General features: G+C 40.0%; 1 protein-coding gene across 9 annotated transcripts in view; it reads right to left on the reverse strand.

The window, feature by feature from the left end:
• SRBD1 (S1 RNA binding domain 1) overlaps positions 1–12,328 on the reverse strand; it is a 228,274-nt gene that overhangs the window by 152,888 nt on the left and 63,058 nt on the right. The gene's annotated exons all lie outside the window — the stretch shown is intronic.

The following is a 12,328-nucleotide window of genomic DNA, read 5'->3' on the forward strand; positions in this document are numbered from 1 at the left end:
CTTTATAAACAAGAGTCCAGTGTTTATGACAGTCACAGAAACGGAGAGAGAAGTAACAATCAATAGGTGAAGGGCAGGGCACCTGGGTGGCTTGGTTAAGTATCTGACTCTTGATTTTGGCTGAGGTCATGATCCCAGCGTCATGGGATAGAGCCCTGCATCAGAGCTCCATGCTGAGTGTGGAGCCTGCTTAAGATTTTCTCCCTCTCGCTCTCTTTCTTTCTCCCTCCCTCTCCCCCCTCACAGGCTAGCGTGCTCTCTCTCTCTCTCTCTCTAAAGAATAAAAAAAATATACATATAAAAAAATAGGTGAAGGGCAATAAAATCCTAGAATATCACAGTACATTTTCTCAAGCCACCAGTGTAGAGAGAAGTGAGACAAATATTCTATCACTCTAACTTGTCATTAAGCATAATAATCAAACTAATATCCAAAAAACACTTTTAGGCTCTCCCAAGTTTCAAGACTAAGTCATGGCCTTTATCACTGCTATAAACTGAAGATGGAGAAGACCATATTTTTAAATACAAACAACCTGCTTTACATTCCACATGGAAAGCAGAAATTATTGCACTAGTCAAAAGTAAATAATAGCAATTGGAGTGCCTGGGTGGCTCAGTTGGTTGAGTGTCCAACTTCAGTTCAGGTCATGATCTCATGGTTTGTGAGTTTGAGCCCCACGTTGGGCTCTGTGATGACAGCTCAGATCCTGGAGCCTGCTTCGGATTTTCTGTCTCCCTCTCTCTCTCTGCCCCTCCCCTGCTCGTGCTCTGTCTCTCTCTCTCTCTCTCTCAAAAATAAATAAACATTAAAAAAGATAAGTAAATAACAGCAACCACAGCAGTTTCTCCTCCATATAAAATAACTTCAACTTCACAACATAATGAGCTTTACATAGCTAGATAATCTTAAGTCACATAGCTAAGCTTATTGATTTGACGGAAAGCAAATATCCTTAAACCAAAACAAAACAAAAAAATAGGTCCAGGTGGTTCAGGGTATCTGCTACACGTTATTCTGACAGAATCCTCAACGGTCAGATTTGAAGGAAACTTTAAAATCATCCCATTGACGGGGCGCCTGGGAGGCTCAGTCGGTTAAGCGGCCGACTTCAGCTCAGGTCATGATCTCGCGGTCCGTGAGTTCGAGCCCCGCGTCGGGCTCTGGGCTGACAGCTCAGAGCCTGGAGACTGCTTCAGATTCTGTGTCTCCCTCTCTCTGACCCTCCCCTGTTCATGCTCTGTCTCTCCCTGTCTCAAAAATAAATAAAACGTTAAAAAAAAAATTTTTTTTTTTTAAAAATCATCCCATCGAAATCTCTACTGAAAATTCCTTCGGGCATCACAAAAGTCACTTGTCCCTGTTCCAGTTCATCTTGTTAGATTAGGTTCGACAACTGAAGCGTTTCAAAACTTTTTTGATCCTGATTCTAATATACCTCAATATCCACAAACTTGAAAACCCTGACTAAATCAGTGAGTAAAATGTTAATACAATGTCTGTGGCAAGCCGCTAGAGACCTCACACCAGACATCAATTCAGTAGCTAATCAGTTCCTTTTGGGAGCCACGTAACCAAATCTCTATTTCTCTAGTTCCTCCATAAAAGTATCAAGAGACTATTCAAAGCTGTGCTGAGATCTAGCTGTGTCTACCAGTTCTACCCTTCCACACAGAAAATGTAACCGGATAAAGCCAAAATGTTTTATTTATAAGCAACACACACTGATTTCCAGTGGATATACTCTATTGTCCCTTCCTAAGTGCACATAAACCATCCTTTTCTGATTTCATAATGGTCTTGCCTGACCAAGATCACACTCAACAGTCATTTGCATTATCTATCTGAATTCTCCTTTGGAACATTAAAACAACATCTGCCTCTCTCTAAGCTTCCACAGTTTCTCAATAATTAACCAACGGTGACACCAAAATTTTATTCCCAAGTCCACCCAGAGCTCTACGAAATATTTCATCTGAGCTGAAAGATGAAATAAGAAATGTGAACTCTCTTCCTGATGCCCTATTTTAGTTCCATTTTGGTTTTTGTTGGTGATCCTTATCCTATCTTGTCAGCCGCAAATCATTCTAACCTGCCAATCAAAAGAGGAGGTGAATAACTCTACTTTCTCATAGCCCCTGATGAGGAGGTGACATAATCTACAAGCAGTGGGATCTCTTGTCTCACTCTTTTTCCTAAGATAATCATTATAAATCTTTTCTGATACACTTAACGTTTGTGGAGAGGTAGTAAACAGAGGGATTCAGGCCTGAAGCTTTAGTCTTCCTGTACTATTTTTGGCAGATCGGTGATTCTTCTGCTACACACTCTTGGTTACTTACACTTTTTTCAGCTTTGTATTTGTCCTTTTGAATTTTTTTTTTTTTCAACGTTTATTTATTTTGGGGACAGAGAGAGACAGAGCATGAACGGGGGAGGGGCAGAGAGAGAGGGAGACACAGAATCGGAAACAGGCTCCAGGCTCTGAGCCATCAGCCCAGAGCCCGACGAGGGGCTGGAACTCACGGACCTCGAGATCGTGACCTGGCTGAAGTCGGACGCCTAACCGACTGCGCCACCCAGGCGCCCTTGTATTTGTCCTTTTGAAATATACAATGGACTCGCCGCTCACTTCCACAGCACATATACTGAAACATACAATGGACTCAAAACCTGCAGCCAACACACATAAATTGATTTAGTTCCCAGTCCTTTACTGGTGGTAAAGCCCCTGGAAGTCAACATGCACTATTCGGAACATGATGGAATACATGAATTTTAAATCATATGATTAAACACACAGGGCTAAATCAAATACTAGATACTGGCAGATATCAAAAAATTAAGAAAAATGTGTAAGTGTAAAATTAAAATTGATCCAAACTTCATTTGGCAAAGAACCATTCTTGTGTAATGTAATTTACAGCCTTCTTCTAGAAAAGAAAAAAAAAAAATTCTTCATAGAATGCCTCAGCAATGTTCTGCTATATTTTTTTAGGTCTAAGACTTAGCAAACCAGTCACCCAACCTATTTTGTTTGTTTTCTAGTGTAATTATCCTACCTTCTCTTTTTCTATAGTATTTTGTTACCAAGACTGAATCTCTAAATTGGCCTACTAGAAGCCTTTACCTTTGCAAGAAGATTATCATAAAATTCACCTACGTAAATGTAGCGTTTGGAAAGTTTTGACACAAGGAAGTTTAACTAAGAAAATTCTATCCATTAATTTAACTTCTTCCAGAGGATTTGGAAAGGATCGTAGTTCATAATTTTAGTGGTAGAGCATATTAGTCCAGCTTACATTTCCCAATGTGTAGAGGGTTGTAACCCTATTTTCTTTCCTTAAGAGGATCTTTTGCAATATTATAGAATAATCTGAATTACATATCTAAGAGTTTCCCAACTTCTCATTAAGGACTCCTACAATCTTCTTATCTCTTTGCATTTATAAAAAAAATTCTTAATGTTTATTTATTTTTCAGAGAGAGAGAGAGAGAGAGACAGAGTGTGAATGGGGGAGGGGCAGAGAGCAAGGGAGACACAGAATCTGAAGCAGGCTCCAGGCTCTGAGCTGTCAGCCCAGAGCCCGATGCGGGGCTCGAATTCAAGGACCATGAGATCATGACCTGAGCTGAAGTTGGCCACTTAACCGACTGAGTCACCCAGGCACCCCTGAAAGAGAACATTTCTTGAAGACTGTTGGAATGCTGTGGCTTTTCTCCTGCTGCCTGAAAATCTGAAAATCTCACGGAGAGGAGTGTCTCACTCCCCCTGTGCCAGGTGAGAGGGGCCTCCCTGGGTCCAATATGTGAGTGACATTAGAAAGAGAACAGATGCAAACACAAGCACAGGGGTAGGCGAGGGGATGCAAGGGGAGAGAAAGAGACAGAGAGAGAATAACAAAGGCAGAGAGCTGTACCAGGGATAAGTTGCTGATCCCCCTTTTAGAGGAGACAAGGATGTATGAACCAAACAGGCCTGTAGAAGGAAGTGTTGGGGGGTGGGGTGCTCTAAAGAGATTCTGTCCAAGAGGACGGAGTAGCAAAGTGATTCAGACAACAGCAGTCTGCCTAAAGCCCAGGACTGAAGAAGGGGGGTCAGGGTCAGCCTGAGAATATTATCTGCCAAGTCACAGCAATGACATTTCAAAGATCCTATTGGGGAAGATCTCAGGTAACAAAAATAAAAGTCAAGTTTTTAAAAAACACCCCATATAAATTACCAACTGCATGTGCGCCACCCAGAGGGCCCTATGTTCAAACTGCAACTGTCACCACTGTGTAGACTATTCACTTCTTCCCAACTCTGAACACTATACTTAAAGGAATCAGAAAATTCAGCTAGTGGGTTGAGAAGAAAGAAAACAATAACAAGGAGGGAAGAGTGAGGAAGCTAACCATGCCCCCTGCAAACCCTTAGGGTGAAGTGGTGTTTCCCAGAGTGAAACAGACATGACATGGAATTTAATGCCTGTCAAGTTTGGAGGCTCGATTATTACACTAAAGAAGATATTTCAATTACTGCAGTGAGACTGTTCTCAGGACTAAAAGGGACTGACAGAGCTGAGACCTGTCTATTATTTCAGCCAGGGATGAAAGAACTACTCCAAACATGAGTTGAGTGGGCATGGGAGGGAAAGAAGTAGTTGTTTTCTTCTTGCACCTTTACTGAGTCTATCTCATTTGATGACACGTTTACACGTGATAAATACTTGTGGAATGAATACACAAATAAAATATATAAAAATATTGATACCATTCTTGGTGAGATTACACGTTATTTTTATTTTCCTCTTTGTATTTTCCTGGATTTTTCAAAATCTCTTTTAAGCATGCTTCAAAATATATACATATAAATAAATATATATATTTACATGTATATATATATACATATAAATACATATATATATACATATAAATATATATATATTTAATTGCCAGAGAACAATGTCACACACGTTTCAGTAGGCATTCATACCCAGAGTAAACAAATAAAAGAAATAAGTAATTCTTAATTCAAAAGTGTAAACTGAGATGATTAAAAATGATCACTGAATTTTACCTTATGTTTTATGTCTTTCATGTCTGAAAACACCAAATTTTAAATTTAAAGTAGATTAAAAACAGAAAAGCAGGTGGAGGGGAGGCAAACAAAAATAGAAAATCAAGTCATAACCTTGTTTGCCAGTAATATGGAAGATCAGTCTCCTGGACCGATATTTTATTGAAAACAACAAAAAGTCCTAGATGTAATACATTTTCTTATTTAAAAAGTAAATTGGCAAGAAAGAAATACTCAAGCTAAAAAAAAGTGAAGTGAATGTGGGAACCTTGATTTCTGAAGCTGACATTCACCGGAGGGCAGGTGCTCAACCAGGTGAATTTTATTTTCCATCTTCAAGGTCTCACAGAGCTTCACACAACTAGAGGATTAAAATATAAAACCCAGGGTCCAACTACAATATATGTTAAGAAAAGACTCCCCCAACTACCCTTACACATATAAAACCCCCAGGTTAAACCCCCAGTATATATATATATATATATATATATAGTCCTAAAGGGTAAACCCCCAGTATAAGGGTCAAAGAAAAATAAGCTCACTAAACCCTACCCCCTGGATACTGTGCTAAAAAATGGACTATCTCAACCCTTGTCATAGGGGGAATCTCTGATGAGAACATGGAACAATAAGTCATCTCTCTAGTGTGCAGCCTAAATTCACAATACCTAGGTAGCCAGAAAAAAAAATCTCAACCTGAGAATTTAAGTGATTCCAAACCACTGGTGTCTACAGGAGCCTGACAGAAGTAAGTACAAATCCTCATTGAAGCATCTCCCCATCAATGCAGGCCTCGATGAATTCCCACAGGTAAAGTTCCATGAAAATAGAAGTTTTCAATATAAATTAACCGAACAGAAAAGGAAACAAAACAGCAGAACCAGCAGTAAAAACGGATAGCAGAAATAGACTTTCAAGGATTGTCATTACTAGAATTATCACAGGCTATAAAATAACAATGGTTAGTATGATTAAGGAAGTAAAAGATAGATTTGAAAATATATTCAGGAATGACAAAAGACTATAAGAATGATCAAGCAGGTTTGAAAAAATACAGACCTTCTAGAAATGAAAAATAGAACTGACAATAAAAATTACTACAGATGGCAGCCACACTTGTGGTGAGCATAGTATAATGTACAGAGTTGTTGAATCACTACATCCTACACCTGAAACTAATGTAACATCATGTGTCAACTACACTAAAATAAAATTAAAAATTACATGAATGGATGTCAATTCTCCACAAATTAAATTGTAGAGCCAACTTAATCCCAATCAAAATCCCAGCAGGATCATTTGTAGAAAATGAAAGGCTAATTCTACAGTTTATGTAGAAGAACAAAGGCCCTACGATAGCCAAAACAATTTTTAAAAAGAACAAAAGTGAAGGACTTACACTATCTAATTTCATGACTTGTTAGTGTTAAGATATATAGATCAATTAAACAATAGACTCCAGAAATACATTCACAGGTGTATGGTGAGCTGATTTCCAAGAAGGATGTCAAAGCGGTTCAATAGGGAAAGGAAAACCTTTCACAAATGGTACTGGAATAGTTCATACTCATAGGCAAAAAAAAAGAACTTTATACCATGTATAAAAATTAACTTTAAACAGGTTATGGACAAATCCCATACTACCCATGCCTGGAAATAAATACTGAAATTATGGCTGATAAGTTTTTACTAACAGGTTTAAAACTAAAGATACATCAAAGATCAAAAATAATCAATTGCCAAACAAAAGGAAGTGACTAAAATAAGGTGAAACCAAACAAGAGAATTAAAGACAAAAAAGAAGAAAGAGAAGGAGGAGAAAAATGAGGAAGGAGAAAGAAAGTAGGAGGGAGAAGACAGGAGGAAAAGAAAGAAATCAGATGGCTCTGTTTACAAAATACTACAGCTGGTCACAAAGGCCTTAAGAAAGAAAGAGAAAAAATCAGCATCCATTCTTCTTTCAAAACTACTCTCAAGCTAATTTACAGCCTTCAACTCTTTGTTTTTGTTACCTAAGCTGATTAAGGTTCTCTGGTTAATTTTTAGTTTCTTTCTTAAAGAATAAAGCTTTAAAGCAACCATATAAGTAACTGAGAAAATAATGAGGTTTTATGTCTTCACAAAGAAAAGTCAAAAGACTTAAAGAAAAATTAGGGAAATAAAAACTTGCATTTAAAAAAAAAAAACCTTGATATTCTTGGATATAGGAGAGGTTTAGGAAGATGGCGGCATAGGAGGACGCTGGGCTCACCGCGTCCTGCTGATCACTTAGATTCCACCTACACCTGCCTAAATAACCCAGAAAACCTCCAGAAGACTAGCAGAACGGATTCTCCGGATATAGGAGAGGTTTATATTTTCTACAAATACTAATAAGCTTTTAATATTCTAGACTCAAGAATAATAAAAAACTCAAAAGCCATTAAGAAAAAAGACAGATACATCTTAAAAAATAAAATTTAGAATTCTATATGAAATAAGGTTTAAATTCTTAAATTTAAACACAAAAGGGAGAAAACTACTTGTATAATTTGCAAAAATTGGGAAAAATCAGGGGCGCCTGGGTGGCTAAGTCGGTTAAGTGTCCAACTTCAGCTCAGGTCACGATCTTGCAGTCCATGAGTTCGAGCCCCGCGTCGAGCTCTGTGCTGATAGCTCAGAGTCTGGAGCCTGTTTCAGATTCTGTGTCCCCCTTCTCTCTCTGCCCCTGTCCCACTTATGCTGTCTCACTTTGTCTCTCAAAAAATTAGGACAAATCAATCAATAATATATAAAAACATGTACAAAACATTATGAACAAGATGAAAACCTCCAAAAGAAAAAAAAATGAGCAAAGGACACATGCCATCCACACATACACAAAAAAATCCAGAAATGGCCAGTGAACATACAAAAATATATTTGACTTCATTAATAACACAAGTATATGCTAAATACTGTTCTAAGCAGTTTATATATATATTATATATACATTTATATTTATTATTATTTAACCATCACAACAATTCTGTAAAATGGGTACTATTATCATCTCCTTTTATGGATGATGAAACTGAAAGGTTAGGTAATTTGTCCAAACTCACACAAGTAGTTAATAAGCAGTGATGCTGGGATTTCAACTATGTAATTAAAACAAAAATGACAGAGCAAGCATGCACTGTACTAATACCCAAGGTCCCCGGAAAATGGGAACAGACACCCTACGTAAGAGTATCAATTGGCATAGTCACTCTAAAAGACAGCATGGCAATGAAGTTCAAAAGCCCTACAAATATTTGAAAATTTTCTCAAGCAATAATAGATACCACCCAAGACAGTGATTACATGGGGTGGAGGCACTCCACGGAAAAACACATAAGGAGACTAAAAGCTGGGAACAAGGACATTCACTTTACTCATCCTTAAACTGTATACAGAGGTTCTATATTCTTTGGATATATTTCACAATAAGAAATCCTTTCTTTCCTTACAATTTTATCTGGACCTTTATATGGACTTGTGACATAAATGTTTTTAAGTAATGACATCCCAAATTAGCCAACATAATGAGAAGGAGAAATAGCAGGGAAATAATCTCAGTAATAGACTCAGTTTGGTAATTAAGCATATTTCAGTTTAGGAGCAGTGGTCAGGTACATCTTTAAACCTGTACTGCATTTCTTTCTTTTTTTTTTTTTATTTATTTTTTAATATATGAAATTTATTGTCAAATTGGTTTCCATACAACACCCCGTGCTCATCCCAAAAGGTGCCCTCCTCAATACCCATCACCCACCCTCTCCTCCCTCCCACCCCCCATCAACCCTCAGTTGGTTCTCAGTTTTTAACAGTCTCTTATGCTTTGGCTCTCTCCCACTCTAACCTCTTTTTTTTTTTTTTTTTTTTCCTTCCCCTCCCCCATGGGTTTCTGTTAAGTTTCTCAAGATCCACATAAGAGTGAAACCATATGGTATCTGTCTTTCTCTGTATGGCTTATTTCACTTAGCATCACACTCTCCAGTTCCATCCACGTTGCTACAAAAGGCCATATTTCATTTCTTCTCATTGCCACGTAGTATTCCATTGTGTATATAAACTACAATTTTTTTATCCATACATCAGTTGATGGACATTTAGGCTCTTTCCATAATTTGGCTATTGTTGAAAGTGCTGCTATAAACATTGGGGTACAAGTGCCCCTATGCATCAGCACTCCTGTATCCCTTGGGTAAATTCCTAGCAGTGCTATTGCTGGGTCATAGGGTAGATTCCATCTTAACCATTTTTAACGTTTATTTATTTTTGAGACAGAGAGAGACAGAGCATGAACAGGGGAGGGTCAGAGAGAGGGAGACACAGAATCTGAAGCAACTCCAGGCTCTGAGCTGTCAGCACAGAGCCCGATGCAGGGCTCGAACTCACGGACCGCGGGATCATGACCTGAGCCAAAGTTGGCCGCTTAACTGACTGAGCCACCCAGGCGCCCCTGAACTTATATTTTAGACATTCCTCATTGTGTGACAGCTGGCTTTTTCTAATCATCACCATTATCAGTAAAGCTATAATAAATGTTTTTGTGCATAGATCTCTACACATCCTTCATTTCTTTACAATACATTCTAAGAAATGGAGTACAGGTCCTGGAGGAAGATGGCGGCGTAGGAGGACGCTGGGCTCACCGCGCGTCCTGCTGATCACTTAGATTCCACCTACACCTGCCTAAATAACCCAGAAAACCGCCAGAGGATTAGCAGAACGGAGTCTCCGGAGCCAAGCGCAGACGAGAGGCCCACGGAAGAGGGTAGGAAGGGCGGCGAGGCGGTGCGCGCTCCACGGACTGGCGGGAGGGAGCCGGGGCGGAGGGGCGGCTCGCCGGCCAAGCAGAGCCCCCGAGTCTGGCGGGCAAAAGCGGAGGGGCCTGACGGACTGTGTTCCGACAGCAAGCGCGACTTAGCGTCTCGGAGGTCATAAGTTAACAGCTCTGCTCGGAAAGCGGGAAGGCTGGAGGACAAAGGGAGGGAGAGCTGCTGAGCCCCCGGACGACAGAGCTCAGTTTGGTGGGGAACAAAGGCGCTCGCCAGCGCCATCTCCCCCGCCCATCCCCCAGTCAAAATCCCAAAGGGAACCAGTTCCTGCCAGGGAACTTGCTCGCTCTGCGGAAACACCCAACTCTCTGCTTCTGCGGAGCCAAACCTCCGGCAGCGGATCTGACTCCCTCCCGCTGCCACAGGGCCCCTCCTGAAGTGGATCACCTAAGGAGAAGAGAGTTAAGCCTGCCCCTCCTGCCCCCCGTGCACCTTGCCTACCCACCCCAGCTAATACGCCAGATCCCCAGCATCACAAGCCTGGCAGTGTGCAAGTAGCCCAGACGGGCCACGCCACCCCACAGTGAATCCCGCCCCTAGGAGAGGGGAAGAGAAGGCACACACCAGTCTGACTGTGGCCCCAGCGGTGGGCTGGGGGCAGACATCAGGTCGGACTGCGGCCCCGCCCACCACCTCCAGTTATACACCACAGCACAGGGGAAGTGCCCTGCAGGTCCTCACCACGCCAGGGACTATCCAAAATGACCAAGCGGAAGAATTCCCCTCAGAAGAATCTCCAGGAAATAACAACAGCTAATGAGCTGATCAAAAAGGATTTAAATAATGTAACAGAAAGTGAATTTAGAATAATAGTCATAAAATTAATCGCTGGGCTTGAAAACAGTATAGAGGACAGCAGAGAATCTCTTGCTACAGAGATCAAGGGACTAAGGAACAGTCACGAGGAGCTGAAAAACGCTTTAAACGAAATGCAAAACAAAATGGAAACCACCACAGCTCGGATTGAAGAGGCAGAGGAGAGAATAGGTGAACTAGAAGATAAAGTTATGGAAAAAGAGGAAGCTGAGAGAAAGAGAGATAAAAAAATCCAGGAGTATGAGGGGAAAATTAGAGAACTAAGTGATACACTAAAAAGAAATAATATACGCATAATTGGTATCCCAGAGGAGGAAGAGAGAGGGAAAGGTGCTGAAGGGGTACTTGAAGAAATCATAGCTGAGAACTTCCCTGAACTGGGGAAGGAAAAAGGCATTGAAATCCAAGAGGCACAGAGAACTCCCTTCAGACGTAACTTGAATCGATCTTCTGCACGACATATCATAGTGAAACTGGCAAAACACAAGGATAAAGAGAAAATTCTGAAAGCAGCAAGGGGTAAACGTGCCCTCACGTTTTTGTGTGTATCACTTAGTGTGATACTAAGTGAAATAAGCCATACAGAGAAAGACAGATACCAAATGGTTTCACTCTTATGTGGATCCTGAGAAACTTAACAGGAACCCATGGGGGAGGGGGAGGAAAAAAGAAAAAAAAAAAAAAGAGGTTAGAGTGGGAGAGAGCCAAAGCATAAGAGACTGTTAAAAACTGAGAACCAACTGAGGGTTGATGGGGGGTGGGAGGGAGGAGAGGGTGGGTGATGGGTATTGAGGAGGGCACCTTTTGGGATGAGCACGGGGTGTTGTATGGAAACCAATTTGACAATAAATTTCATATAATAAAAAAAAAAAAAAAGAAGAAGAAAGAAGTCTAATGTGTAGTTTACAGTAAACTTCCAACTTTAAACATATATAAGTAACTAAGCCTTAGCACAGTTCTAATTAAGTTCTACAACTTAATTCCAGGGTTTTTTTCCTCCTTTAATAATTGGGATTTGAAGCTTTCAAAGACTTCCCCCATAGTATGTATAAATAGTAGAGTGTAAGATATTTTAAAAGTAGGGAGAGAAATGGGATAGGGAAGTTGGATGGATGGGTCAAAGTACATGGGGTTTATGAGTCAGGAGGTAAGTCACACAGTATGTTAACCTATGACAGATATGCCAAGGAAAAAGTATTGGAAAGAACGGATAAGAGAAAATATGCTGGTGGATGTGTTAGGAAAAGATTTTTCAGAATGAATAACTGACAGGATTATACTAATGCATATCAGATTATCTGTACAGGGGGGTAGTAAAAATGACTGCGAAAGAAAGTATGGAAATTTCAACTTCAATATAGTCTGTAATGTAACTTCAAAGTGTTAGATGAGAAAATAGTGTTTTCTGTAGAGGCAAGGTGAACTGACAAAAAAATGAAAGCTGATTTTCCTAAAGCTCTCACTATAAATTCTGATTAGGTATTTGCATTGTTTAAGGACTTCAAAACCACCTACTAAAATATTAGCAAACGGATTTACAGTACATAAAAAATACACTATGATTAAGTGGGGCTCAAATCAGAACTGCAAAGATGGTTCAAGTGT

This window comes from Leopardus geoffroyi, chromosome A3 (assembly GCF_018350155.1).
Source record: "Leopardus geoffroyi isolate Oge1 chromosome A3, O.geoffroyi_Oge1_pat1.0, whole genome shotgun sequence".
Classification (NCBI taxonomy): Eukaryota; Metazoa; Chordata; class Mammalia; order Carnivora; family Felidae; genus Leopardus; species Leopardus geoffroyi.